Source organism: Melanotaenia boesemani, chromosome 14, assembly GCF_017639745.1.
Source record: "Melanotaenia boesemani isolate fMelBoe1 chromosome 14, fMelBoe1.pri, whole genome shotgun sequence".
NCBI classification, from domain to species: Eukaryota; Metazoa; Chordata; class Actinopteri; order Atheriniformes; family Melanotaeniidae; genus Melanotaenia; species Melanotaenia boesemani.
Window position 1 is genome coordinate 31657988 of NC_055695.1, and position 23437 is coordinate 31681424.

The following is a 23437-nucleotide window of genomic DNA, read 5'->3' on the forward strand; positions in this document are numbered from 1 at the left end:
CTTTCATACTGAATCAGATCCATATATGATGATTTCCAAGTGATCTCACTCTGAACGTTTATGTTGCATCTCATCCGACTTCTTCATCACAGACGTGAGGCACAATTCTGTCTGGGAGGCAGTGAGATCTAAAGTAAACAACAGATTAAATAATGTTTTATCCTAATTTTGTCAACACGTGTAGCATCCATATTTACCTCCATGAACACAGCGTGTTGCATGTGACATCACGTCTTCATGTGTGGATGTGATTCAGGGCTGCAGACTGTTCACACTGGAGTCAGGTTTTTTCATTTTTAATTTAATCTATCTAACTATCTATCTATTGTTTTTTTTCCTTCTTCTTTCTACTTTAAGCACATTGTAAAATCTAATCCTTTTGGGTTTCAGGCTGCTGGTTTAAATTGTGAAATTTCATGACGAAAGCAAAATATGATCAATAGAAAAACGGATAAAAAATTAGTTGCTAATAGTCAGCCAAACCATTTCATCGGCTGGAGCTGTCTGCATGGATCATCAGCCAACCTCACATTCCTCCATCGCCTTCGCTGGAGAAATGCCTGAATCAGAGGGTGGGGGGGTGCTGGTGAGGGAGAAGCACAGTCCCTCAAGTACTGCACTACACAACTTCCTCACTTAATGGGATCTATTGATTTATTTGACACAATGTGAATTTATGAAGCTGCCTCTTTAGAGTGAGTGTATCAAAGCTTGGCTCAAAACAAACAGACAGAGATTCAGCTTGACACTCCAGTAATCCCCAAGGTGAGTGTGTTCGCTCAGGAAAGGTGCCACAGTGAAAAAGAAAAACAAAAAAATCTCAGCTAAGTTATTATTTGCTATCTGAGCCCTTCAGGTAACCACAGCATCAAACAGCAGAAAAGTGGGATGAAATTAGCAACACACCAACAAACCTCACTCCTGAAAGAAGCTGCAAAACACAATTAGACCTTCATACGACTGCTTACATTTCTAATATCTGCTCAAGAGTAAATAAAGAGAGGGAGGCTTTGCACGACGTCTTTGTCAGGATTACGTACTCCTTTTTTATCCCTCTGAATTCTTGTAACCGAAAGGTCATTTCCATAATAATGCTCTCCTCTCTCCCTAATGGGATTTCGCCTGTGATTATGTATGCTGGCGTCTTGTGCAGACACTATCAGCCGTGTCATCCTGAATAGCACAAATGTAATTACAAAAAGCCTTTGATGACTAAACAATATAATTTACTGCTTGAGTGAAAATACATATTACAAGTTATCTGAGTCAAATTATGCACTAGAGGAAGATACGAGTCCCGTAGGCTGGGCTTTATGGCTTTATGGTGGCGCAAGCTTTAACAGCAAGACCCCAGCGTTCAGAGCAGTTCTGGAGCTCAACCTGACACTTAACAATATCAGCTTATGTAAAAGAAATAAAAACATTTTTATTTATTTCTTTATTTCTTTTTCATTTTTCAGATTGTGGCAAGTTTTGATAAAAATTACTTTCCTCCAAGCCAGAGACACAGTTGTGGGTTAAAACTCAACTAAAGTCCATCTGTGGTCGGCAAAGTGGAGAGAACTGAACTCTGCAGAAAGATGGGAAAGGTGCAGAAAACGTCCTGCGTCATTAAAATCCAAAATATGTTTCATTTTTGTCACTGATAAATGACTAATTGTCTTTGAGAGAATTAATGGTATGTGGAGAATAACTTGGACTCCATGTAGGACTTTGTTTCTTTTAATGATATACAGTTACAGCCATGAGTATGCAGATTTGGTTTGATTGTGGGTAAAACCCAAAGGAAACCATCTCAGTTTGGATTTGAATCAGCACGTTCCCTGTAAAGTCTCAACACTGGACATGTTAAAGTGTTAAATGTTATTGTTTTTTCTCTTGTAAAATGTAGTTTTTAATCCTACAGGTGAGGCTAAACATTACAGAAGAAATCTTGTAGCAGCTCCGTTACGAAGGAGGGCAGCAGTTTGGTTAATTTTCCAATCAGGAGATGAAAGACGTTAATACACTTCAACAATGGACACAGATCCCCATATCCAAAAGCTTCTTCTCATTAGAATTTGGTTTCAAATGAACATAAAATGTAGTTAAATTTCACTTAAAATAGTCAGAACTTTCTCGGATCTTTGCGTGGGGTCCACACTTTAGAAACCTCGTCCTTCATGCAGCTGACTGATAAGTGGAAAAAGCACCAGTTAGTCTATCCCCTCCCCATCACACCCATTGCTCCCCACCACTGTTTTTGTGCATTTATATGTAAATATTTAATTATTCTTTAAATTTTCTTAACAGAACTAACTGTAGAACATGTGCGTAGTCACTGTTGCTGCAGTTTTTGCGTATAGGTCGTGTCCTCTTTCTGGGTCTGTCCTCTACATTGTGCGACATGTAAATTTTCCAAAGGAGGGATCGATAAAGTTTTATCTACCTTATCTTTGGATGAAGCATTAAGGCCAACATATCACAAGTATTTTTGTTTATCTTTTACTTTTGAGTTGTGCTTAAATTAAAAGCAAGAAAGTTTTACTAGAACGTTTCTGTCCCTCCATGTTTGGGTTTATAATCGAGCAGCACATCACTAGGTTGAAGTTTCGGGGCAAATGTTACTCTAATGCATAATCTAGGATTTAAATTGGTTATTTGTTAAAGATTGATGACTTTATTTATTGTTAGTATGTTTAGGAACATAAGACCCCTTTTAAACTACTTGGGAATTCAAAGTATACCAAACACATAATTATATGATGACCCCTGTGGTGGCTAATAATGTCACTTTACCTTTTCTAAAAAGTAATTTTATTAAAAGAAGAGTTTTATTTAGAGGAATGTATGACTGGAGTGCACTTCCAGTAAATGCTTCAACTACTACCTACTAAATTCTATTTCAAATTAATACTTAAATAGTACATTTTAAAGTCACCATAATATTACAAGACTCAAAGCTACTTGGGTATGGTCAGAAAACTATCATGGTTTGGGCTACAGTACATTCTTTTATAACTGGACCATCATTCTCATGGACTCCATCTACATTTCACATGCAGTTGCTTTCACAACCACTTGTGGTTGCATATTATTTAATAAAGACTCACAGGCACATTGGGGCAAGAAATCTGGCATTAAAAGTGACGTCAAACTAAAGCAGGGTAAATGTTTGGGTTTTGTTTTCTTTGAAAAAAGAAATAAAAAAACACCAGAAAACCACAAAGTTTTCTTATTTTGCTGCTTTTCTAGTTTACTTTATTTAAACTTCAAATAAAAAGTGAAAAAACAGCCTGATTTTAGTTTTTAGTTTTAGATTTCTAAAAGAAGAAAGAAAACAAGCTGATAATTTATTTTCAGATTTTTTAATTGAATATTCAGCGAACGAATGATTCATGGACCAGATTCTGTTTTGGTTCATTCGAGATGAGCAGCGTGACCCAGAAGTTCTCTCTAGATGCATGCGGACAGCACAGGTCAAACAGAAAACAACCTTGAACCTTCACACTCTCTCAATCCAAAAACAATCCATTCTTTGGCCAAAGTTCAACACAAGCCAGAAAGATTCAGTAAAAAAACCTTGAAGCTGTCCATAACAAACAAAAAAAAAGAAAGACAATGAGTGAAATGGCTGTGAAGGTAGATTTACTGATGAAAAAAGGTGAGGCGAGAACATTGGGAGTGATAAAAGGGGACAGGGAGCGAGTGACAGTTGGGTTAAGACAGAAGTCATGTTCAATAGCAGGTAGAAACATCAAACAGCGAGTTCACAGGAAAACCATGCAACCTTGTCTTGAAGGAGGATTTTCTGTTGTGTGGAGTAGATTATATCTGTTCAAGCTGCTGACACGGCCTCATTTGCTGCCCGTAGTGTTGGAGGGGGATTAAACGATATAAACTTTAAAGCTTTAAACAATACCTTTCAAAATTAACTGGATTAAGGGAGGGATGTCTGATAGGGATTTCCCAAGGCTTTGTTAGTTTTAAACTCTACTCCTTTTAAAAAGGGGGAAGAAGGGAGAAAAAAAAGCAAGAAAATTCTCAGGCATGTGACCGTTTTAATGAGGCTGCTCTCACGTTGAGGAGGGCATTGGGCACAAGAGAGCTGCCAAGCAGATGGCTCTCATAAACATCATATCTGCTCTGTTTAGATACACGACTTCTCATCTCCCAACACTGAGAGGAAAACAAACGCGAACATCACCGCGAGCACTACCCACTTGCCTGCTTTTTGGCAAGCTGTGCCAGCTCGTTGAAATGGCACATTTCCATTTCCCGCATTCCTCGCTCATAACAATATGCATGAGCTCTGCAATTGATATACATAACCTCTAATCTGTTATAAGTATGCACAGGCGATGCAGCAATTGGAGTGCTGGGTATTTTTGTTTAGTGGTGGTTAAGATGTTGACTTTTATTAAATGTTATTATTACCATACAACAGGAAAATAAATAAATCCCGAGCAAGGGAAGGAGATGTAGCTATGATTAGGCGTGCTCGGATGCCTCCCCTCTGCGAGTGATATGGAGAAAGAAAAATTAAATATATATCAAACTTTGCTGCTCTGCCGTAGACATGTGACCATTCAGATGAAAGGGAGTCGGTGTCAACCTGCTCTCCAAATTGAGGACGGGCTCCACATCGCCGAGAAGACATCAGTGAGCTTAAATTCGGAGGCATGTCAAGCACTGCAGGTACTGGGATGAAATCTCTCATTATCTATCTTTAAAACATAATGTGAGAGCACCGTGGCAGGAATCAAGCGGGGAGGGAGAGAGAGGGGGGCTTAGTACTCTCTAATGATAACCAAAGTGATCCCTCACTATAGTCACCTTGAATTCTATTATTAGACAAGGAGGAAAAACTGGATGGAGAGCATTGTTTGCAGCCTCTGATTGGGTCCAGGAGAGTGGCTAAAATAAGCACCTTCTGTGATCACATGGTTCAAAGATGACATGAGATGCAAACAAAGAAGAGAAGAAAAGTCTCTGAAGAGGAGACAACAAAACTGCGGCTGTCAAAAAGCCACGAGGAATTCAGAGGGCAACAAAAAGCATATTTATCTAACTCTATCAGGAGAAGTGGACAGCTGCAGCGCTGCAGCCTTGACAGCAGTGGGATTCCCTTGTCATTTCTCAAGGTCTGCGCGCACACACACACACACACACACATGCATACACTCACAGATGCATGTAAGATGATTAGTCAGTGCTGCTCGTCAATTGTACCTTTTCAACCTGGATCAATGAGCTGTCTTGCACCAGAGGCCAGTATCAGCGCCGGTCATTAACATGTGAGTGCCACTCTATCAGCCCTAGCTCCAAATAAATCAAAGGGTCGGCCACAGAAGAAAAGGCGCTAATATTTCCTCAATAACCCCAGAGAGACACCATGGAGAGATGCAAATTGCCTCCCAGGAGAGCCCATGGGATGTGAAGGAGAAACTCGCTGGGAGGCAACGGGAAGCTAATGAGTATAATGGTAAATGTATACAAGGAGAAGGGGGGAAAACCCCTTTCTATTCATACCAATTAATACAGTCTTATCAATGGAGGTGGACTGCAGGAGGAGGGCCCTTGTATAACCCCTTCGCCCTCCTCCCTACTTGCACCTAGCAAGCGTCTGTATTATTCAGGCTACGGTCATTAGCCCTGCGGGAGGCTAGGCCGGTCCTGGGGAGTTAAGGAGATTTTAAAAACCACTCACTCCTCACATCAAAACAAATCGGGCCAAATCAAAGAGGCTCAAATATGTCCTTTCTTTTGAGGGACGAGGGAGGGAAACGGCATTGTTCTGAAAGCCTGTGCTTTCTGCAGCGTTGACATGAAAACAGAGGGAAAATAACAGATAGCAGCCGTTAGAAGCCGCCTCATCAATCAAACTGCAAATGTGGAAACAAGAAAAATAAAAAGGATTATATTGTCGAAGCTTAAGATAACATCATTTAAACCTTAATAGTGTTAAATAACGATGCATAATGAGCAGAAAATGATGACACACTCACATAGTGCTGAACTGTGACATTATAGCTTTCATTATACTTATAAATCATTAGCAGATTAACAGGATTATATTTTCCCTGCAGTAACACCAGCTGCTAACAGCTTCACACAGACTGAAAATCACCAGCGCTACAAACCTTAAAAGAGATTAAAAATTTAAAAAAAGAGGAAACATCAAAATGAAAAACATTTTCTTAAATCTGCAGGAGAAACTAAAGAGACGCATCAGAAAAATGTAATAACCATATTAAGTGATGCTGAAGAGCTGATGCTTCCCATAAAAGGTGATAAAACCTGAAACAATCGTACCTCAGAGGTGCCCTGTGGGGTTAAATAAACAAAGGCCTGCTTAAATTCAGCATGACTGATACAAACACAAACCTTGGTCAGAAACTCCACAGTATTTTTAAGCTGAACTATATCGCCTCATAGCTGGAGAAATGTGGAGTGGGATGTAGTTTAAGGAAGCATTTGAACTGCCTAAAGGGCAAAGAAATGCTTTAGTAGCACAAAAAAAGGAAGACTGCTTCACTCCATCATTGAAGGTCATTTATCAGGTTGGAGAACAAAACAGGAGAGGATTTGCCTTCAGGAGAACACGGGAGACTGAAATGAAGGTTAATCACTATATAACTTTCTACATGTATAATCCTACACTCCAGATTTCATTGAGCATGTCTGTAAAAGCTCTACGTCAGCATAATTGCACCTAACCTGTGCCCTGCGCACTCAAATCTCTAAAATATCACATCCAACTCTGAGAATAATAGGGAAATTAATGAGGAAAGTGCTGAGCTCAACCTCAGATAGGTATCACAGAAAGGGTTAGCCGCCTCACAGCTCATCAACAATGGAAGCTGGCTAATCCCAACCCTCGAGGATCCAGGTTTGCTTGTGAAATGTTCTGAGGGAGAAATACGAGACAGGCTGGCAGGCTTGTGTGCACTGGATCAGACTGACAATATGACATGAACACAATTGATTTTGGGTAACCTGATCACCTAAGACACGCCCATGCCAGAATACTAAAACCACAGGTAACTCAGATAGAAAGAAATATAATGAAATGAACTAAAAGGCACATTTTCTTTAACCGCAACCTGTGGTGTTACTTTTAATCCTGTTTACATTTATCTTCTTTTATCATCTGCCGTTTGACCAGCAAACCTTGTAACATATTTTTTATCAAACGAACTTGTTGTATTAACAGATATTGCTTTTCAGTGCCTCATCCTTTAAGAGTGAAAGCTGAGAGCATCAGTGATCGTATTCTGCCCCTTAGTGGAGGAAATGTGCCACATCCTGAGCAGAAAGACTGGACTGTGGACATTTAACAATCTCACATGCACTCAAGCAGCTAAAGCTGGGCTTTCTCCTTAGATTCTTCTCTCCATACATCTTAAAAAAAGCAAGTGATACTCAATTTATATGTAAATTTACATTTGTGAATGAATGAAATCAGACAGCTACATGTGCCATAGTACCAGAGCCATCTCTTATAGTTCATCCAAATATGTTCCTGCAAATCCTTCACACAGAAACAACCATCACAAATTACAGAAATGGAGAGGCTTTCTCATTTCTTTATGTTTGCTACATCTGCAGCAATGTTTACTGACACGTAAGCAATTAGATATGAAAAAGAAAATCCAATTAAACATCTTACAGAATCTATAGTAGATTTAGTTTCTGTGTTAAAAACTGACACTTGCAATATAAAACTGGTAAAATGTGGTGAAAAACGTGGTGATATCCATAATTTAGTGAAAACTATCAAAAAGTCTGATATTTTGTTTAAAAACGACCAAACAAAAATAATCCACATTCATCCAAACAAGGCTTCTTGTATTGCTTTAAATTTCCTGACTATTTACCAGCTATTTTACTAGATTTAAAATAAGACCTACGAACAATCAAACAGCTCAGCATTTAAGGATGACACGATGCAGAGGGGCAGCTTTATCATAGGAACCCAGAAAAAAGTCACTTTTATTTTAAAGAAAATCAAACAAAGACTGGGATGTATCATAAACAACAGCAGCGTGTCAGTGATTTTCTTTCACACTGGAAAATAATCAACAGCCAGCTTGTCGCTCCCTGCAACCTGCCAAGGAGTGGAAGCACTGACATCTCAGGTTTAATTTGACTGGTAATCACACCCACCTTTAGTTTCAGAGCATTTCACACATCTGAGCCACAGTTTCAGGTGTTAAGCTGGTAAGGAGACGCGCAACCGTGCCGCTGAGTGATAACACCTCTTCAAGACGGTCACATTTTAGGTTTATGCTCTACCATTACGATTTTCATAATGATGGCAGAAGAAAGTTAGACTCCACACAACACGATTTCTTCCTTTTTTTTCCTTTTCAATTAAAATGCAAGCAACACTCATTCTGAGCTGATGTTTATCTAAACACATTCAGTTCGGTGGCTATTTAAAGCAGATTATGAACATGAACGCTTCACTGCATGTCAACAATAAAATCTTCTAATAGGGGACAGTAATTACTACTATCACTGCATTTTATCACATTTGGGAGTTGAGACGGCTACGCAGTGTGTTAGATAAAAAGCTTATGTGACCAGAATCAAGCAGGGTGTCAGTTTGTCTTCATATCCATGCACTGCTTGTGTGAAACATAGCTGTGGTGGATGGAAACAGCTGAAAATATCACTTTTCCACATGTTTAAGCTGATTGAGTAATCAGTGTTATACTCGTAAGGGTCCAATTACATTGACAGTAATGGAGTGTGAGAAAAACATGTGATATTCGACTTCACCTGAGGACATCACCTCCAGCTCTGCTGTTCTTCACCCAACAGGTCTCCGAGTCTTTCTTGACATACAGTTTTCTCCATTGTTAAGTAAAAGCAGCTGTTAATGGGAGCACTTTTAGCTTAGTTTTATTCATTTGGCTCAGATGCTGCCCAGCTACTGTGCACGTCTGTGCATTATTAGATGATCCAAGTTGAAGGAGAAACATGCAAGTTACTGAAGTGTCTGATCCTCAGTATCCCAAAGGTTTATAAGTAGATTCCCTTGGCATTGCATATGATTATATTTGGTTGCAGCCGTAGCAGACTGCTATTTGTAAAGAGTCAGTGAATTCTAGACTCCATATATGGACAGGGTTATAAGTTTCTAGTAGGGAGGGGTCCATATATAGCATTTTGTGTTTCCATGTGTAAACCCTATGTAAGAAGGGCTGGTACAGACAGCCAGGGGATCCTTGAGATCGGCTTAGAGACCTCACAGATTCTGCAGATCTGTTTGAGATGTCACTTTTTGTAATAAACTTTTTTCATTATTCATCAAGCTGGTGTCCGGAGCTCTTTTTACCGCCAACCTACTTTTGCCACATCACCTGCTTCAAGTCGTTCACATCAAAATGGCATCACGAACCAGAAAGAAGGTCACCACATTACTGGGACCAACTTAGTCGGGCTGTTGTTAAAGTAGCTCGATGTAACTTTCTGACCTTAAAAATACCCTTTTCTGACTCATTTTGATGGCACAGTTACACGTATTATCTACATTCCTGAAGCCGGCATGGCCCTGCAACATCCCTAAGCTAAAAAACCGCACTACTTTTTTTTTCTGGTATGCTGCATCATTCTTCAGCAGCATTTCACTTTACGGCACATGCTAGCAACTGGATATCAACACACTGGCTGTTTTAAAGGCTCACCAAGGCTGACTCAAAGAAACACAAGAGGACGTTATTGGAGGAAGAGAGGAAAAGAATGAAAGTGACAGAGCAAGAGATTAGATGAGTCAACATTGGACTGATTTTACTGGCTGTAAAGATTTCAGAGAAGAGGCCGATGTGTTCACAGTAGGTTTCTGTAATATCAAACTTTGAATTTGGCTCTAAAATAATTATAAATAAAACTACCATTATTAATATATTTTTTCCATACTACACTCTGCTATTTTGTCATATGGTTAGAATGACACATGCACCTCTGCTGCATCTGAATGCTAATACCGGAGTTAGACCCTCCGCCACTGTGCAAATACTGTTCCCAACTTAGTGACTTTGTCACTATATTTAGTAAGTATTCAGACACCTCTGTGATTAAATTAATGCATTTAATCACAGTTTGCATTCCAAACAATGCGGAACATCTGTCAGTGTGACTTCCTGGTACCCCGGTTATATTGATGCACACATCAGAGCTCAACTAATGCAGCGTTGCCAACTTAGCAACTTTATCACCATATTTTGCAGGTTTTCAGACCCCTCTTGAAAATTAATAAAATTAAAAGAAAAACAAAAAAACAACTAGCAACAAATTTAGAAACTTTTCTGAAATTATTGGAGACTTTGGGAGAGTGTGCGCAAAATCATTAAAAAGTTAAGAAGTACTGTAACATGTAACTTGTAGACTCTTAATCAGAGAACAGCCACAGCTGTTACTTAAAATGGAACTTCAACTTTAGGTCTGTTCAGTTTTGGCCAGGGATATTTTCTATTTCTTTTCTACTGAATTGAAATGCAATTAAATACATTTTTCCCGACATTAGATAGATAGACAGACAGACAGACATACAGACTTCATCTGCTCCCCACCTCCTGCCCCATGATCTTCAGTGGATTTAGAGGAGTCCTTGATATTCTCAATGTCTCATAAAAAAGGTAAAGGTTGCAAAATGTCCAGTCCTCACCAAAATTGCTACTGCAGCAGCTAGAGCCAGGCAACACTACACAATAGTGATGCGCGGGTCGGGTTTTTTTTCCGACCCGCGGGTCCCGCTCTTTTAAAAAAATTGGACCGCACCAAACCGCCCCGCACCTCCGCTTCTATTTTTTTAACCCGACCCGCCCCGCCCAATTAAAACACATGTTATGATATTGACGAATGCTTTTATTTAGTCTGAGAAAGGTGCATATGGTCTCCTAAATTGGCACTGGAAACTGGCAACACAAAATGTATTTTCATTTGAACGTTAAGCCTATAAACATAAATAGGCAAATAAATAAAGTGTTTTAAAGCGCTTTAGTGTTATAAAGCACATAGCCAATGCTGCTGCTGTTGTCTGCACTGATTACCTCGTTGAACCTGTCCCAAACCTGTGATTTAGCCATTTGACCCTCTTTCTTCTTTTCAAGGACGTAAACTCCCGAACGAATGTTATTCAACACTTCTTCTTCCATCTTTTGTTGCTTGTCTGCTTGGCGCTTTCTGCACGTAGCCTGCGTAGCCTACTACGCGCCTACGTGGACATTACGTTACAAAACGTGACCTGTGTTTAAATAACTGATAAATATTTTGTCTTACATATTATAGTAACAAAATGTAGACACTGATTAAGGTCTTTATTTTCAGTTTGACAAAAAAATAAAATTAATAGATAGAACTAGATATTTCAGAATAGTAAACCACACCAACCCGCCCCGCAGTGAAGCGAAAATTCTTTGACCCGCCCCAACCCGAACCGCGGGTAACCCGCGGGACCCGCGGGTTAGGAGGCGGCCCGCGCATCACTACTACACAACAGTACTACGACAGGTACATTAATAACAAAGTTGTGAAATTAAGAATTACTCAACATGTCTCCAGTTTTAGTTTAACTCTGTTTGTCATATGTCATGGTAGTGACTCGTGCTTTGTTGCGTCGGTCATGCTTTACATTTACGTTGCGTTGCTAAAGTTGTGCTAATCTAGCTATTCCCTGTCTGTTTATGTTAGCGATAACATCGCTGTGGTTATGCCAACCTAGCATAGCGTTAGCTAACAGCTTAAAATCCAGTAAGTAACTGCAGACATGAGTGTACAAAATGTTTGAGAGTACAAAACGAGCATTCATCACCAGATCAGCTGCGTGTTGAGAATGCGGTCAAGCCAGCTGCCTCTCGCATATCCGTCATCAAACCAGTCGCCGCTGTATTTCAAGTGTGCATTTACTCTCAACTTTGTGGTAAAAGCAGAGAAACTGCTTCAAAAAGCTTCACTCAATCTCACAGATATGGGGCAGAATTAAGGGATGTATTCTAACTGTAACTGTTGGTTTATGAACCAAAAGAACATTGAAATTGAAAGTTCCGCAGGGACAATGTTGCCTTGGTAATCTAAAAGCTACCGCCACCACCGGCTACCTCCCCATTTCAAAATAAAGCATCTCTCTTTTTCTCTGTCTATCCTGTCTTGCAGATCATTTCAGATAACAATAACACACATTTTTGTTGTTTGAATTTATTGTGATATGAGGGGGGGGGGACTTAAATGAAACCAATTTATTCCATAATTAGCCCAGAAGTCCATCAACATCTCTCTGGTCTCTGTGACATTCAGATGCATATTATTGTCTGTTATTTGATTCAGTCGGCACTAAATTCAATTTAATTTAAAAATGTTGCTTTTTGGAGATAATATTATTATGCCACTAAAATAAATTAAGATTAATTCATTACAAAGTTTCTAATTAATTAAATTAAGTAAGGATGTCGGAGCAGATAAAGTCACTGTGAGAAACTGCCTGTTTACAGGTGAATGTTTTTCTGCCAGCTTTAGCAATGAACATCACACAGCTCTCTAAAAATATAACAATGTAAAAAACACTTGTTTATGGAACACACACAATATGCAAATAACGTCTCACACATTTTTTACAATTTCCATTTGGATGTGATGACGTCATGATGACATCACGACTAATCAACTAATCGATTTTGAAAGACCTGACTAGTCGACTTCAAAAGTCTACAGATGTTTTGTGTTCATTAATTTTTTTAGTACAAACAACGGCGACTTGTTATTGATAATTGCTCCTGAATTGTTCAGTAAATATGTGGTTTATCAACCGGTATCGGCTAATTTGTGAGATGTTCTCATGGTACAGGTTTTTACAATTGGTTCGTAATTTTCTACTTTTATCCAGCATAATTGTAGGTGTTCACATGCTGGAGATTTCTACGTTAAAGTAGTGGGAATGCCAAACATTCCATCAAAGAGTTTTCACCTGGTAATGACGTAATCTACTCTTGGGCACTCAGAATTATGATACAACTGAATGCCCTATTACAGTACAGGAATAATGCAAGATGGATGCTAAATTAGCTGTCGTTAGGGGTAACTAAGAACTCTGCCACAGTTCAGTAGCGCTTCTTTAAATTTTGGGAAAAATCCTCAGGTTGCTTTTTTTAAATGTAGGTCTGAACAGCACTTTGTTATTGCAACATCCTAAGCAGCCCATCTGGTCACATCAATAGAAAATATTATTTACTTCGTGAGAACAAGATAATTAACTCATGGCCACATGCTAGTTATGCCGGGAAAGTGATAATGAAACTATGACCACAAGATAATTGAGCTCCTTAATGGTCATAGTACACATGTAAGAAAAACTACTTTTGTTTAATTTTGTTTGATTGGATTTAAATCTTAGAATAAATTATAATGATCTAATTGATTTTATTGGGTTAACCCAACTGAACAGTTTGCTACAAAACAACAAATGGAGGCGGGACACCGGGTACACCATTCAATGATGGCTTTTTGGTTCCCAAAAAGCTACAAATCCCACTAAAATGGATAATGGTCAGCCTACTCTATGGTAACCCTGAAGGGACACAGGTCCTACTGACAAACCCAAAAAAACTTAATAAGTTTTGTCTGTTACAGTGATATCCTGAGATCTGTTGGGATTCATCACAGTCATAATTAGTAAGAACCTCAGGGTTCAGGGTATGAAACTAAAACAACATGGCGACGTTGAGTAAGATGTCAACGACTTAGTAATATTTTCTCCAATGTCATTAGACAGACTCTGTAACACCACAAACAGGATCACAAAATTGCTTTTTTTTTTGCATTTGACTTATGTCATTTTCTTGCATAAATGAGAGCTGTATCCCACTTTGAGACAGTTCTGATGTACTTAGCATACTTAGCATAGTTAGCATACACAGCTGAAGAGGTGCAATGCAGCCTGAGTTTAGCACCAAACATTGAAGTATTTATTTATATATAACTGGTCATTGTCATGGCAATATTCAGCAGCACAGCACATGACATGTTTTCTGAAATCCTAGCATTCAGACATCACCACCTGATAAACTGAAACCAGTGCATGTCTGAAAGGGCCTTGAGATGCAATGTGCATACTTACCAGTCTGAGAGGGGGTCCTGATCCTGCCTTATTATCAGAAAGAAACACCTGAGTAAAGACAAACAAACAGCAGGTAAATATTCTAAAACTTCAGGCTCAGAAGTTACCCACCAGCAGCTGTGAAAAAAGTCTGACTGGAAATGGGATTTCAGGAACGATCTTAATATGGAAATTATGCCATGGAAATGCACATCTAACCCAGCAGGGACACTTGAACTGGATCTCAGTCAAGCGAGGTGCTGTGATGTTAAGAGTGGAAAGAAGAGTATTTCGTATTTTTCATCTACAAAAACTCATGTTATAATTGTTGGAAATAAATGTAGGAATGTCACAAAGCTGGAAACTCATTTTACTGTACTGACCCCTCATTTTAAAATTGTTATGTTTTGTGCTGCAGGACAACCACTTTGTGCCTCTACATACAGACCCAGTGTTCATACTGGTGTAGCCCTGAATCGGGCACTCGCTGAAACACTCGGAAATTGAACTTTTCAACCATAGAAAAGAGTGTTAGTATAATATGAAGGATATTAAGATTTTATAGATTGGATCATTTTTTTTTTCCTTAAATAAAAGTTATACAGTAGTAAGTGGTCAGAACCAACAGTTTTTTTCCCCTATTTTTTATGCCGAAGACTGATCTCAGTAACGTGACTGGGATGTGGCGTGATCTTTGATGATTGGTGTAGAGAACTCGGTGTGATTTCATGGACTAGCATGCAGAAGCATTTTGTTTGTCCAATGAAGTGTACAAATATGGTTCTTCACCCATTAAACAGGTTGAACTGGCTAGACATGTCCTGAAGCTTTCAACAACTTTGAGACAAAACTGCAATAATTACCTTAAACATTATTGTTATTATACAGTTTATGGATTGAGAAATAGTCCTGTGATGGCCGCACCTACAGCCACACAATACAAGGTGGTAACCCCATATACCCACACATTTCAGTTATTTAGTTTATAATTTAACACTATTTTGTTTAAATATTTGGTTTAAACTTAGTTGAAATGCTTTAGTTTTGTAGCGCGCACATTAGGGCACTATAGTATTTTCAGCTCTGTTTAACTTTGTTTTTGTTTTACATGTATTTGCTCCTCCCTGAGCTGCCACCTTGCGTTGGTGGAGAAGTTTGTGCGTCCTGATGATCCTAGTGACTATGTTGTCGGGGGCTTTATGCCCCTGGTAGGGTCACCCATGGCAAACAGGTGTCTAGGGAAGGGACCAAACGAAGCGCGGCTTAAAACACCCCTATGATGACGACAAATCATGGACTCAGGTTTCCCTTGCCTGGACGTAGATGCCGGTCAGGCCTAGCAGACCCAAGCATGTTGTGAGGGACTGCTGGGAACGTCTGGCGGAGTCCCCTATCAGAGTTTAAACTCCCATCTCTGGCAGAGCTTCATCCATGTCCCGGGTGGAGCGGGGGACATTGAGTCCGAGTGAGCTGTGTTCCGTGCCTCTATTGCTGAGCCGCAGGTGTTGCCGCAAGGCCGTCGGTGCCTGTTGTGGCGGTAACCCCCGAACTCGTTGGTGGACACCAGCAGTAAGGGATGCCGTCAAGCTGAAGAAGGAGTACTATCAGGCCTTTTTGGCCTGTAAGACTCCAGAGGCAGCTACTGTGTATTAGCAGGCTAAGCGGAACTCAGCTTCGGTGGTTGCTAAGGCATAAACTCAGGCATGGGAGGAGTTTGGAGAGGCCATGGAGAATGACTTCTGGACGGCTTGCCATACGGTGGCTCAGGAGGGGAAAGCAGTGCTCCATCAACACTGTGTACAGCCGGGATGGGGGGCTGCTGCCCTCGACTCGGGACATTGTGAGGCAATGGAGGGAATCCTTCGAAGACCTTCTCAATCTCACCAACATGTCTTCCGATGAGGAAGCAGTCTGGGGACCCTGGCGTTGGCTTTCCCATCTCTGGGGCTGAGGTCGCTGAGGTGGTTAAAAAGCTCCTCAGTGGCAGGGCCCCGGGGGTGGATGAGGTCCGCCCAGAGTTCCTTACAGTTCTGGATGCTGTAGGGCTGTCTTGGCTGACATGCCTCTGCAGTATCACGTGGACATTGGCGACAGTTCCCCTGGACTGGTAGACTGGGGTTGTGGTCCTTCTCTTCAATAAGGGGGACCAGAGGTTGTGCTTCAACTACAGGGGGATCACACTCCTCAGCCTCCCCAGTAAGGTCTATTCAGGGGTGCTGGAGGGGAGGATCCTTTGGATAGTCGAACCTCGGATTGAGGAGGACCAGTGTGGTTTTCGTCCCAGTCGTGGAACAGTGGACCAGCTCTACACTCTCTTCAGGGTCTTGGAGGGGACATGGGAGTTCACTCAACCAGTCTACATGTGCTTTGTGGACTTGGAGAAGGCGTTCAACCATGTCCCCCAGGGACTCCTGTGGGGGGAGTACTCCGGGAGTATGGAGTGATGGACCGCCTTGTACGAGCTGTCCGGTCCCTGTACGACCGGTGTCAGACCTTGGTCCGCATTGCTGGCAGTAAATCATTTTACTGGTCTGGGAATAAGTTATTAGTAGGGAATTAGTTTAATTGTTAGTATTTGTTAACCCCCTCATGTGTTTAGACTGGTCTGGTCAGCCAGTATTTAAGTTCCCCTTTGTTTCCTGTTGGTTAGGTCAGTTTGGTTCTTGTGTTAGTTTGGTTTCTTTGTGTTACGTGTTAACAGTTAGTTTAAAGTTACTCTGAGTTACTGCTATACCTTTGGTTTAGTTTGGTTCATTTGACCTCTTTTAAGGGCCCAGAGTATTTTTTGGGTAAATAAAACCCGGCCTTTTTGAAGACACCTGTGCTGCTTGTTCTTCACCAGCTCGGTCCATCACAAGTCCTTTGTTAAAAGAAAATTAAAAAATATTATAACAATTGAGATAAAATTCATTAAGTATACTATGTATATACTAGATGACTAAAATTTTCTATTAAAACTTCATTTACAGAATTCTATACAGAAAGTGTCAGCTGTCAATGTTCATTTTACATATAAGGCAAATGAAAATCCATCATTTATAGCCGGTTTGACTCTTTATTTTTAGTTAAGCTGTGTTAAATAAATCAAATAAATATTAGAAAAAATAGAAGCGATACTCATTTTTATAGTTTAACATTACAGCATGTCCTTACATCTTACTCTGAGCCAGAAATTGAAATATTTCCTGGTTTCAGAAAGTATTATGCAGTAATACAGTGAGCTTTGCATGACTGTGACAGACATTTCGCTCAGTTTCCAAACATTTTAAAACCATGCAAACAGGTAGTGGCTGCAGCTCTAATGGAAACTGAGCTGAAAGCATCCATCACAGAGATAAACAGCTGTGATAGTTCCAGTGTTATGCAGATGCTTTAATGGCATGAGGAATAATTCAGTCAGTATTATGCTTGGAAAAGAAGGTGCCCCTATTTCCTGCCAGTCTGACACATTTCTGCAAACCCCTATGTTCTAGGCAGGTGCATCTGATTACTAAAATATCTCATCTCTGCAGCTGTTCCTGAGCTGAGTTGCTAATTTAGGCCAGTGTACTCCCATTTAAGTAGTCCCAGGTGTCTTCATTTATAGCTGTGTAAGCAGCCAGCCAGGCCAACCAAGAGCACATAACTGTTTGATATGCTGAGCATTCGGGGACTTCGGGCATCTTGGTTAAAATATTTGACCTTGCCAAGTGACATATAATCAATTTGTGGATAACATGCCTCAACCATCTGATTTATTTAGTCGAGCAGTTGACTCCTTTACCCTCTGTGGTATACTAATGCAGTAAAACCAACACAAGCCTGTTAAGCTGCCCACTCTCTATAGCTGCCTGAGCTCATCCTCAGACACCTGCAGGGCTGTCATGGACTCATTTATGTAGGTCTTCTGTTTTTACTAAAACTCCATTCCTGAGCTGATAACTGAGACGATGCACTCGGACCGTCTGCAGGAAAAACAGCAAAAGAACTAAGTTTTATTTCAATGCTTTTTAACTCTTCTGTTAATTATTTATCTCTAATTTTCCTTTCCATTCTTCTGAGCAGTCGGCAAATGACAAAAATAATTATAAGGAATTATTTTATCTCTAAAGACTGTTTACCAACAGTTTGTTCTTATTTACGACCTATTGTTATTCTGAAAAGATTTCATTTGTTATCATTAAAGTTGTTTTACTTTCAGAGTTAGTAGAGCTCATCTTAATTTAATTCATTCTTAGTTCACTTGACTGAGGTTCACATCCTGAGAGCTACTTATGATCCGGCTATCCTAAGAATCAAGTTCAATATGTCTGCGTTAGATGTGCTTTCACTTAACCTTTTAAAGCTTGATCCAATATTTTTTTTTTAATCTATTTTAAGTGCTGATTGGTTCCTTTGACAACATATAAAATAAATACATCATTTAGATAGCATTTATTACACTGTGATATGTCAATTGTTTTGTAGTGCAACATGTACCCACCAGAGGCAGAAGTATCGGACTGGAAGTTTTTTATCATAAAATGATTCAAAAGGTCTCTGAAACAGTATTTATTAGATATGATACACAAGACGAAAAATGGTTAATGTCAGTATTACCTCCAGATTGTGATAAACTAAATCCATAATTAATTCAGTTCAGAAAAACTGCATCACTCAACTCTTAACAGCAAGCATCTTTAATAAAAGAAGTATGTTTGGGGACTTCATGGTAAAATAAATGCTTCTTTTTCAGTGTTTTAACTTTATTCTCCGGATGCTGCTACTTAAACACATCAGCTGTAATCAAATCTGTAGACACTGAAAACTATCTAAATACTTATTTTCAACTCTTCCTTTATCCTGGTCCCAAGGGCTTGAACCTACCTCAGATGTCACTGCGTTGATGCCCAGTGCAGGTCACCGGTCCATCGTGGGGCTAACACAAAGAGACAGCTGACCCCACAAGCTCGCAGTCATACCTGCAGTCACAAGCACCTAAACTCAGACCAGAAAAGCCCCGGCTCAGGTTCAAGCCACAAACTTTCTTCCAGTTAAAGTCATTTCAGCTCAAGTTTTTATAGGAATGCTCGTCCATTAAATCTTCAGAGACCTGCCAACTCTGCAAACTGGGACCAGTTCTAATTTCTGTGATGCAGAAAAACTATCTACACAACCAGGCTGCACACAGTGTCAGAGTTAAGCAGAAAATGAAAATGCTAAGGTTGGTGTTTGCTTCATGTGTACTCTTTTATACAGCCAGTTTTAAAAAGCACTGGCTGTTAAATGAAGTAAAACTGCTCGTCTTTCTGCTGGGAAAAACCTGCATCCTGGTACTCACCTGAATACCAGGATGCAGTTGTAGGTGCTTTAACATCTATAATAAACATATCCCAATTCAGTGCAAAATGTTTACAGCTCTGTTACATTCACCGTCCACTTTATCAGCTCCACCTTCTAGTATAAGATAGATAGATAGATAGATAGATAGATACTTTATTGATCCCGAGGGAAATTCAAGCATCCAGTAGCATATACATACATTAAAGGTTAGTACTTGACATTAGGGGTTAGTACTTAAGCATAACTAGACTAATTTAAAATTAAATAGAGGCAACGGTAGATAAAGAAGACCATTATTATGGTCTATGTACATATATACTGTACAGGTGATCAAGTATGTACATATGTTGACGGTGGTAGCCAAACAAGGTGCATGAGTGAAAAAGTGCAGGATGTGCAAAAACTGCTGAGACAGTGTTAACAGAATGGGATAAGAGCAAATGTGCTTCCAAATGAGAAAAAGGCACATGTCCATAAAAACTATTCAGATTATGGTTGTGGTTGTGACCCCTGCGCCCTCAGCGAGATGTTGTACAGCCGGATGGCCCGGGGTACGAAAGAGTTTTTGAGTCTGTTGGTGGAGCAGGTCAGGGACAGTAGTCTGGGGCTGAACACACTCCTCTGCCTGCTCAGAGTTCTATGCAGAGGGTGAGAGGAGGAGTCCAGGATGGTCAGGATCTTGTCCAAGGTCCTTTTTTCTGCCACTGAGACCAAAGAGTCCAGCTCTGTTCCCACCACAGATCCTGCCCTTCGGATCACTCTATCCAGCCGTGCTGCGTCCCTTTTCTTTATGCTGCCTCCCCAACACACCACAGCATAGAAAAGGACACTGGCCACCACAGTCTGGTAGAACATCAGCAGCAGTTTCTTGCAGATGTTGAAGGACCTCAGCCTCCTTAGAAAGTACAGACGGCTCTGTCCTTTCTTGTGGATGGCGTTGATGGTCTCTGACCAGTCCAGTCTGTCATCAAGCTGCAGTCCCAGGTACTTATATGAACTGACCGACTCCACCTCCACACCCTCTATGGAGACGGGCCTCAGGTCTGATCTGTTCCTCCTGAAGTCCACCACCAGCTCCTTGGTTTTGGAAGTGTTCAGCTTCAGGTGGTTCGCCCTGCACCAGCCAACAAAGTCTTCCACCAAACTCCTGTACTCCTCCTCCTGTCCATCCTTAATACATCCAACTATGGCAGTGTCGTCTGAGTACTTCTGCATGTGGCAGAGCTCAGACTCATACTGGAAGTCTGATGTGTAGATTGTGAACAGGACAGGGGAGAGCACAGTGCCCTGTGGTGCTCCGGTGCTGCTGACCACAGTGTCAGATGTGCAGCCACCCAGCCTAACGTACTGTGGTCTCTCTGAGAGGTAGTCCACAATCCAGGAGACCAGATGTGAGTCCGCTCCCATGTTATGCAGCTTGTCTCTCAGAAGAGTGGGCTGGATGGTGTTGAAGGCGCTGGAGAAGTCGAAGAACATGACCCTCACAGCGCCGCTGCCACTGTCCAAGTGAGTGTGTGCCCGGTGAAGGAGGTACAGGATGGCGTCATCCACCCCCACCTTTGCCTGGTAGGCAAACTGCAGGGGGTCCTGGGCGTGTTGAACCTGGGGTCTGAGGTGGTGGAGCATCAGCCGTTCCAGGGTCTTCATCACATGTGATGTTAGAGCCACCGGCCTGAAGTCTTCTGGTTGACTCGTGTGTGGCTTCTTGGGGACTGGGACGAGACAGGATGTCTTCCACAGGGTTGGAACTTTCCCCAGACTGATGCTCATGTTGAAGACCCGCTGGAGGGGATCCCCCAGCTCAGCAGCACAGGCCTTGAGTAATCTCGGGCACACCTTGTCCGGACCTGCTGCCTTACCAGGGCGAAGCCGCTTCATCTCTCTGCTGACTTGCTGACCCGTGATGGTGATGGGTGCTGTGGCGCTGCCTGTGTCCTCCTGCTGGCTGATGATGATAGGTGGTGGGCGGGTTGGGAGAGAGGGGGCGTTGTTGAAGAACTGGTTGAACTGGTTGGACCCCCTTCTCCCTCTAGAACTGCCTTACTTCTTGGTGTGATAGATGAAAGCAGGTGGTGAAAACCTTCCTCAGAGGTTTTCTCCATATCAACATGACAGCATCACACAGTTGCTGCAGGTTTGTCGGCTGCATCCATGATGAGAATCTCCCGTTCCACCACATCCCAAAGCTGCTCTACTGGACTGAGATCTGGTGGCTGTGGAGGCCGCTGGAGTCCAGTGAACTCATCGTCATGTTCTAGAAAGCAGGTGGAGATGATCTGAGCTTTGTGACATGGTGCATTATCCTGCTGGAAGTAGCATCAGAAGATGCTCCACTGTGGTCATAAAGGGATGGACATGGTCAGCAACAATACTCAGGTAGGCCTAGTATCTGAATGTGGAGCTGAAATGGAGACTCATCAGCAGCAACGTTTCTCCATCTTCTATTGTCCAGTTTTGACAAGTTCAGCAGTTTCTGAAATACTTAGACCAACAACCATGACATGTTCAAAGTCACTTAAATCTCCTTTCTTCCTCATTCTGATGCTCAGGTTGAACTTCAGCAAGTCATCTTCACCATGTCTACATGACAACATGCTGCCATGTGATTGGCTGATCAGATATTTGTATTAACAGCAGTTGAACAGGTGGAGCTGATAAAGTGGACGTGAGTTTATGCTCCATCAGATGTTGAACACTTTTATTTAACAAGAGTTACAACTCGGTAAATGAATCACGCCATACTGTCAGAATTCATGAAATTCATGAAAATGTAAGATTATAATTTTTAATAACGCTCCAGTTTCACTGGTTTAAGACTTTAATAAACGGACATTCAACATCTGTGCAAATTCAGAACAAACAGAGCCTCTATGGTTTGCTAAACTCACTGCAATCTTCTGAAGGGAGAACAATTTAAAAGCCCTCATTCACTGAAGAGAGGGCGGCGGGTGGGGGTGCAGGGACGGAAAAGTTTAGAAGTCAAGGCGTCTTAATTTAACCTGGTTGCTCTACATAAAGCTTTCATGTGTATGTATCTGCTCAGCTGCTCTGCACCTCCGTTAGCAGTGCAGAGGAGCTCTGTCGCAGCTGGAAAGTCATTTTATATCAGCCAACAGCAAAAAGCAGCACCTTCCGCAGCTCTCAGTCCTCGCGGTGTTTCACATTAATCAGGTTCAGGACACATTTCTGTCTAATAACCGTTCAGCTCGCAACACCTGACGGGACTGACACCTACCTCACACGTGCCCGCAACTTTGTCCGCTGTCTCTGAGAGCCTGTCGCCTCTTCCCCGGATTCACTGTCGCCATTTCCCAGTAAACTGTCGCAGGTTAGGCTGTGGTCCAGAGGAGGGGGTGTTCACGGCAGGAGGAGGCGGGGACGAGCGTCACCGACCCTCACGTGCAGTTTTCATCCCACAGCGACATTCTGTAACATCAACCAACTGCACGTGACTCTAAACAATTCTATTAAACCACTTTTTAAAATGAGAATAAAAAAATAACACATTCATAACCACTGTACCAATTAATATTTCAATAATGTAAATTTTTTCAAGTCATTCATCATTATTTTGAGTAGGAGTTTAGTTTAGTTTAGTTTAGTTTAGTTTAGTTTAGTTTAGTTTAGTTTAGTTTAATAAGAAACTGAAACTACTATAGCTGAAACTAGGCCACAGCTATATTCTTCCAACAGTAAACAATAAGAAAACGTTATAAAGACATTATATTTATAGGTCTATCTGGGGTGGGTCTAGTACTCTCTGCACGTGCGCACCACGAAAGCATCCTTTTCATAGACTGTGTATAAAAGCTCGTTTTACGTGGAGTCGAGGACACTCACATAAATCTATGCTATCCTCTGGTCGTGTTTAAGAATAGCTGGAGCTCCGTGATGTTGTAAGACTTTCATGTTATCAATAAATCAATAACGTTTACAGAGTTTCATGCATGTCCAAGAAATTGTAAATTATAAATATTGTGAACTATTTTATTATATAAGAATAGACACATTCATTCATTTACACTGGCGAATCATCCTACCTATTCATTCTATATATTT

At 41.0% G+C, this 23437-nt stretch overlaps 1 protein-coding gene across 3 annotated transcripts in view; it reads right to left on the reverse strand.

The window, feature by feature from the left end:
- znf644b (zinc finger protein 644b) overlaps positions 1 to 22746 on the reverse strand; it is a 41878-nt gene extending 19132 nt beyond the window's left edge. Inside the window, exons 1-3 of one of the 3 annotated variants that reach the window (XM_042005603.1) lie at positions 22614 to 22746; positions 18923 to 19017; positions 14099 to 14146 (exon numbers count right to left, since the gene is read on the reverse strand). The gene's annotated coding sequence lies outside the window, so the exon portion shown is untranslated. The remainder of the gene's footprint in view (positions 1 to 14098; positions 14147 to 18922; positions 19018 to 22613) is intronic. The other 2 variants (XM_042005604.1, XM_042005602.1) reach the window with 2 other exon arrangements.
- Between the last annotated feature and the right edge of the window lie 691 nt (positions 22747 to 23437).